Source organism: Canis aureus, chromosome 1 (assembly GCF_053574225.1).
Source record: "Canis aureus isolate CA01 chromosome 1, VMU_Caureus_v.1.0, whole genome shotgun sequence".
In the NCBI taxonomy this organism is placed as follows: domain Eukaryota; kingdom Metazoa; phylum Chordata; class Mammalia; order Carnivora; family Canidae; genus Canis; species Canis aureus.
This window is the reverse complement of record NC_135611.1, coordinates 34,642,316-34,649,874: the sequence shown is the minus strand read 5'-3', so window position 1 is coordinate 34,649,874 and position 7,559 is coordinate 34,642,316. Positions and strand designations below refer to the sequence as shown.

The following is a 7,559-nucleotide window of genomic DNA, read 5'->3' as shown; positions in this document are numbered from 1 at the left end:
GAATACATATATGATAAGGAACTTGTATCCAGTATATATAAAATTCTCAAAGCTCAGTAATAAGAAAAAAAAATTCTTTTAATGATCAGGGTGCCTGGCTGGCTCAGTTGTAGAGCATGTAATTCTTGATGTTGGCATTGTGGGTTCAAGTCCCACGTTGGGCATGGAGCCTACTTTAAAAAAATGATCAAAATATTTGACCAGGCATTTCACTAAAGACATAGAATGGAAAATAAGCATATTGAAAGATGTTCAGCATCTTTACTCATTAGGGAAACACAAATTTAAACCACAATTAGATACCTATTAGAATGGCTAAAATTAAGAAGATTACTCATGCCAAGCACAGGCAAAAGTATGGAAGAATGAGCACTCTCATTCACTGCTGGTGGGAGTATAAAATGGTATGACTTTTTGGAAAAGTTCATTGATTTCTTAAAAAGATAAATATACACCTTTTATAGGATCCAGCCATTTCCGTCATATAATTTACCTGTGAGAAATGAAAGCATTTGCCCACACAAAGAATTATGTACAAATGTTCACAGTAGCCTCATTAAAGATAGCCCCAAGCTGGAAATAATTCAAGTGTCATCTACAGATGAATAGATAAACAAATTGTGGTTCATCCATATAATAGAAAACTACTCAGTAATAAAAAAGAAATGAACTACTGACATATGCAGTGACATTGGTGAATCACAGAATAATTATGCTGAGGGAAAAAAGCTAGACATAAAAGAATACATACTGTATGATGTCATTTATATAAAATTCTAAAAAATTCAAATCAACCTATTCTGACAGAAAGTAAGTTAGTGCTTGTCTGAGGATGGAAGTAGAGCATGGAGAGGGTGGGATGGATTACAAAGAATGACAGGAAGCTTTTGGGCATGAGGGATACATTCACTGTCTTGTTTGTGGTAATGACTTCACAGTTGTATATGTATGCCAAAACTTTTAAATGTACTTATTTTTGTACAAAATTATACAAAAATTTTAAAGTATCTATTTTCAATATGTGCAGTTGATTGCATGCCAATTATACCTCAAACAATTCTGAGGTACGTGTGCCTGTTAGAATAGTTGAAAGACTGTAATAAAGCATTTTAGAATTTTAAAGCCAAAAGTGACTATTAAAAAGCTTGTTTTATAATTGTATTTATTCATTTTTTTAAATTAATAGGTGAAATAAAAGGAATTATTTTCTCAAAAGAAAATTCTAAGAAGAGTTGGTCACCCTACTAGTTCCTGGGGTTTTTTTTGCCTTCTAAGATAGTTACATCCAGTCATACACCTCCACAGTTTATTCACAGTTAATTGTATTTAGGCTAATTCCTCATATACTCCCACATATTGTTAAAAGCTTTATTGCTTCTTTACCTTTGATTCTTGCTAAAATGTTATTGCTTCCTACAACTGTGCCCAGAGCCAAGTACAGCCAAGTGACATGAAGTCATGCTTTGTGTCCACCACCATTTCTGTAAAAGTCCTCACTTCATTGCTAATGATCCAAAGACACCCTTTTAAATTTAACAATAGCTTCTTTATGGTTGGATCATCTTTAATCATTCATGATGTAGAAACAAGAAAGGAAAGTCAGATCTCTTTAGCCTCAGTATTCTAACAAAATGAAAAATAGCTTATAAAAAGGAACTTAGCAAATTGCCAAGCACCTTGCAAACAATTGTCTTTATTATTGTACCTCTTTATCACTGTGTCCCAATGAATGTCCATCTGTCTGGCTATGAGCATTACCCTCCTCTGTTTCTAGATGGAGAAAACTATCAACCTTCCTGACACAAAGAACAAACAAAAAACTAGTAAGTGATGTAGCTTGGGTTTCAAGCCCTCTCTGCGTAACACTAAAGGCTGAGCTTGTCACCATTCTTGGGTACTGCTTTCCACAAATGCCAACTGACGTGTTGAAATATATAGTAGATTCTCCTAATAGGTGCTCAGTATTTCTGAAATTGAATAAAATTGAAGCTTGTATCAGGACGAGGGGATGGTTGCAGGCCAATACTTTGTTTGCATAACATGACCTTGTATGTAGCCTCCTTAACAAAAGGCAATGCAGTTTAATTTCTCTGCGGTTCCATGAGTAATTTCCCACTGCATTCGCTATGTATCCCCCCTTGCCAAAAGCCAGATGCTCTTTTTTGATCTATATTTGTTCAGTAGTTGTGCTGTGCATGCTATTAATTGGTCAATTGGGACTCATAATATTTATTCCTTTATGATTCAAACAATACTAATTCTGTTGGAGGCAGAGAGCAGTTGTTGATGATATATTTTGGCCTGAACATCTTACTCTTTAAAACCTCAGCCTTGTGCTTTCTTTTCCCTTTTAAAAACATTTGAAGTATAAAAATCCTTGTTTATTCCTCTGAATTTTGTTAAAAACCTAAAATTGTTCTAAAAAACAATCTTTAAGGGGTGCCTGGGTGGCTCAGTCAGTTAAGTATTGAACTCTTGATTTTGGCTCAGATTATCATCTCAGGGTCTTGAAATGGAGCCCTGTGTGGGACTCTGCATTCACCAGGGAGTCTGCTTGGGGCTTTCTCTCTCCCTCTAACCCTCCCTCTCTCAAATAAATAAATAAATCCTTAAAATTTAATCTTGAAAAAAATCCTTTATTCTTCTCATTTGTATTGTATTTCACATCCCACTCCCATCCTAAAGAAACCATGAAAAAAATTCAGAGTGTAACTAAACTTTTAAATATTTTACATGATAATAGCTTGGTGAATGGTGTGTGTATGTGAGAGAGAGAAAGACATATTGTGCTTGTTATAAAAATATTCTTTAGTTGATATTGGTATACTAATTTTTAAAAATCTAATTTTCAAAAAATATTATGGGTCATTGAGTGCCTACTATGTACATGAGGAGTTTACACAGTACGAGTAATCTCATAAGAAATCATAGGAAAATGGAGGTTATGAGAAGTTAAGGGAATTGTCAAGTGTAAGTGCTACAATCTGCATCATTCAATCCCAGCTCTGCCTATTTTAATGTCCCACACTACAGTTACTAGCGTGAAAAGAGGATTATCATCTTGAGAATGTTGCTGCTGGTGTTAACACCCTTCCCACCTTGAGTCTGTTCTCCTCAAAGGCAGGAGGAATTAAAACTAGTTTCAGAGAAACAAATTTAATTCAGAGGTAATATTGACCCTAATGAGGGATCAGAGTTGCTTCATCTCTTTGCTTCCTGTTATCTACAGGAAAGCTTTGGTAAATGTCGGAGCAGAGCTGAGTGAAAGAAATGTCAGGGCTGCTCACAAGCTCCCCGTTCATATCATGGTGGCCACTTTGAAGCTTCCGTGGTTCTAGCAGAGTGGAAAAGGTAGGAAGGCAGTTAGTGGAGAAGAGACTCATTAGAAACAGAACAGGGTACAGTAATTTGAAAGAAAAAAAAGAAAGCAACAAGCAGAGAACATAAGGGTTGAAGGTCAACAATATGTTTCATTAGCTCCTCTGAGCTTCTAATGGAATATGGATTGGTTTGCCCTGTGAAGGCTGGTTATAGCATAAGTCAGTGGTAATGTTCTTCTTGCAGAATACATTATCAAACTTGTTCTCCTGCCATAGCCGATATATCATCATTTTACAATAAAGCAACCATGAATGACATAGTAAATTTTTTCAAGAAAGAAAAACATGAGGGAAAAAAATTGACAAGTTTATAACTTTTCTCTTTTATAAATGTACTCTCAACACATCATATATTCATCTAATTTGAACAATACTTTTGAGTTGTAGGACACAAGGGTGCCATTCCCAGCTTTTGGTTGGGAAAATTTAGATGAAATAATCAAATTATCCAGCCAAAGCTTTATATGGGTTTGTGGCAGAAAGACATAGGTCTTCCAACCCATGTGCTATCTATCAGTTTCTAGTTGGACTGAGGGTATTTTCTTCCTGCCAGGAAAGACTACTCAGTTTACTGTTGTTTCAAGTGTTTAGCTGCCCTGGAATAAAAACATAACCATTGTTTTGAATTATCATCATCATTAAAAACTGGTAGACCTTGAAAGTAATGGTCATATACCAAAAAGATAAGAGAAGAAAATTTAAAAATTGCCTTTAAGGAAATAAACATCCATGAATGAGACTCAAGCAGTACCACCTCTGAGTTTGACAGTGATTTTTCTTGTCAACTAAAGAGTTCTCTGAATTTGAATTATATAACTATGAAGGAAGAACTAGGGATTCATCAATGTCTTTCTTATTAGGAAAGAATTTTTACACTGAGAGTTCCATGTCTATTTTATCAGAATCCCACTGAAAAGAGGAAAAAATATACATATTTTTTACTGTTCAAGTCATTTAGATCAGAAATACTCTTTGGGGGCACTCCCGGTGGCTCAGCGGTTTAGCACCACCTTCAGCCCAGGTGTGATCCTGGAGACCTGGGATCAGTCCCACGTCGGGCTCCCTGCATGGTGCCTGCTTCTCCCTCTGCCTGTGTCTCTGCCTCTCTCTCTCTGTCTCTCTCTTTCTGTCTCTCATGAGTAAATAAATAAAAAAAATATAAATAAATTTAAAAAAAGAAATACTCTTTTGAATTAACCTGCCTGACCCATAATGCCTGCAATTGGCACTAAAAAAAAAAAAAAAAAAAAATGTGCTGATTAGAATTACTTTGAATTTTGAATTGATAGAAACTGATGTGCTTTTGAATTGACAGAAATTGGTGCGCTCACACTGCCCTGTGTCTGGCAAAGCTGCATTGCCCAGTGGAATACCGAAAGAGGACCATAGCTAGAGCAAGAGAAAATTTTTTTTTCTCTAAATTCCTTGTTTCTTGAATTTTGAAACTACAGAAGAATGTTATTATTCCAATGTTTCCCTCACTAAGAAAAGAGAAAATCATTGTAGAATATGATTCAACAAATCTCTCAGGTTTACATAACTTTTACATTTTTGCCTTTTGAAATCTATATGTGATAGATTATAGATAGAAATCTATAGTGATTGATTTGTAGCCTGACCCAGTTTTTCTAGGATGAAGTAGAACACAGTTAGTCAGGTTCCCCAGAGATGTGATAGTGAAGTGGTTTGAATTTAGGTTCTGGAATTGGACAGATGTGGATTCAGTGCCCAATCACTGTCATACACTCAGTTTTGTACACTGGACACTTATGGAATCACTCTGGGCACGTTTCCTAATTGGTAAAGTTAGTATTGCAATAAGAAGTAGCCCATATTTATTTTTCCTAAATATCTGCTGCAATACCAGAAAGTATTTAGCAAATAGTATACCCACCATAAATGTTAGCCATGATTATGACCATTACTTGTGCTGGAAGAACTCATAAGTTTTCTAAGACAGATCACTGAGGATGGAAGGAATCATCCAACTATAAAGAGCCATAACATGTGTTGACTGGTGTAAATGGAACTGGGGATGATATGCAAGTGAGGTCAACCCCTCATGGGGCTGACAGAGATGCAGACTTGACAGCAAGCAGGGACACGGAGAGCCCAGAGGGAAGACTCCAAAACCACTGCCCATAACTTGCCTGGTGATGCCACCAGCCATAGCCTAGGCACCCGCTGCTTTTGCTGACCCTTCAAAATGCCTCGTGTTGCTGCCATTCCTGGAAGGTGTAAATTCTCACTTTGTCTCCCAGTTTGAATCACAGTCTTTAAATTCAGCGTTTTGTATGGATGATTCTGATCAGTGAAAGGGTCAGAAGAGCAGGCACAGCTTTTCACATTCTAAATAGGAGTCAGCCCTACCCATTGTGACTTATAGGGTGGAAAAGCCCAAGTGCAGGAAGGGAAATGATATGCTGATCCAGCCCAAATGCTTTGTTCCCTGTAAACTCATAGGATTAATGTCAGGTGTATTTCAGAACAAAAGGTACTTGTGTGAGTCATTCTGCAAAATGATTCATGCTTAGAGTGTAGATGGGGAAACTCAACAGTTAGATTGACTGAGTTATCTGATGCTTGAGGCCCCTTATTGGTCATTCTGTTCTGGAAAGCATCTGGCTATCTCCATGACAGCCCTGCAGCTATCTCCATGAGCTCTCTGAATGCTTTTGGGAAAAATGGAGGGTTGACCTATTTGTAAATTTTTTAAAAAAGATTCTATTTATTTATTCATGAGAGACACAGAGAAAGAGAGAGGGAGAGCAAGAGCGAGAGCGAGAGCGAGAGCGAGGCAGAGACACAGGCAGAGGGAGAAGCAGGCTCCATGCAGGGAGCCTGATGTGGAACTCGATCCTGGGACTCCAGGATCACGCCCTGGGCCAAAGGCAGGCCCTCAACCACTGAGCCACCCAGGGATCCCATTATTTGTAAATTAAAGCAATCTCCCTGCTTCTGATGTTCAATAATTCCTCCCAGATTAAAAGGGAAAAGATAGTATAGGGTTTTTGATTGGAAAAAGGGGACACCCATTAAGTCTAGACATTATAACCCCATCCTACCCCTCCAGCCATAGCCCACTCTTGGGTTCTCATGTTTGGGGGCAGGGAAAAGGAAGTTTTTGAATCTCTTCCTTAAATCAGTTTATCCAGATTTAGTCTAAATAGAGAACATAAGAATAATTTCACCAGTTATTGATGCTTTAAAAATAAGCATGGTTTTATGTAAAAGGAATGTAATTCAATGAAATGGAATTTTGAAAAAATGGAGAAAATGAAAAAGTCTACTAATACTACTATTCTATATGTGCTGCTGAAGCGAGCACATAATCCCACTATTCTAATAAATCTACTTTGACCCTTTTGGCCTGTCTTCTGTCACACAGCCTCTGCTATTAAAAGGCATTTGGTTGAGGGTGCCTGGGTGGCTCAGTCGGTTAAGCATCTGACTCTGGATTTGGGCTCAGGTCATCATCTTAGGGTCCTGAGACTGAGTCCCGGGTCAGGCTCCACAAGGAGCATGGAGCCTGCTTAAGATTCTCTGTCTCCCTCTCTTTCTGCCCCTTCTATCTCTCTCTCTCTCTCTTTTTCACTCCCTTCCCCCCCCAAAGGCATCTGGTTGTTTCCCAAAATTGTCCTTATAAAGTAGAATTTGAGGGTTGCTTGGTTGAGCATCTGCCTTTGGCTCAGGGCATGATCCTGAGGTCCAGTGATCGAATCCTGCATCAATCCTGAGAAGAGCCTGCTGCCTGCTTCTCCCTCTCCCTATGTCTCTGCCTTTCTCTCTGTCTTTCATGAATAAATAAATAAAATCTTTTAATTAGCAATAATCGCACCTCGGATAAACCTCATTGGTTACGATTCTGCTACTCTGCAAGCTATAAATAAAATCTTTAAAAAAAAACAAAAAGAATTTGAGGATCAGCTTCAGGTGTATGTGTATATCTTTGGAGGTTGGTGGAAATAGGGAACAAGCCTTAGATGTTGGCAACAGGGTTGTGAGTCTACTCTTTACAAGTGCTGAGCAATCAGTTGACCTCTGTGACCCTTATCTGCCAACTGGAGAAATGCCAATCATACATACATTTGCATACATTGATAGGCAAATTCCTGGAGAGCAGTAAAGCCACCAATACAGCATGGACACAGAAGGAAAAGGAAAAATGAAGATTCTTAC

At 37.9% G+C, this 7,559-nt stretch overlaps 1 pseudogene; it reads right to left on the bottom strand.

Moving 5' to 3' along the window:
* Window positions 1-7,180: 7,180 nt before the first annotated feature.
* On the bottom strand, window positions 7,181-7,262 carry LOC144289665 (U4 spliceosomal RNA; annotated as a pseudogene).
* Between the last annotated feature and the right edge of the window lie 297 nt (window positions 7,263-7,559).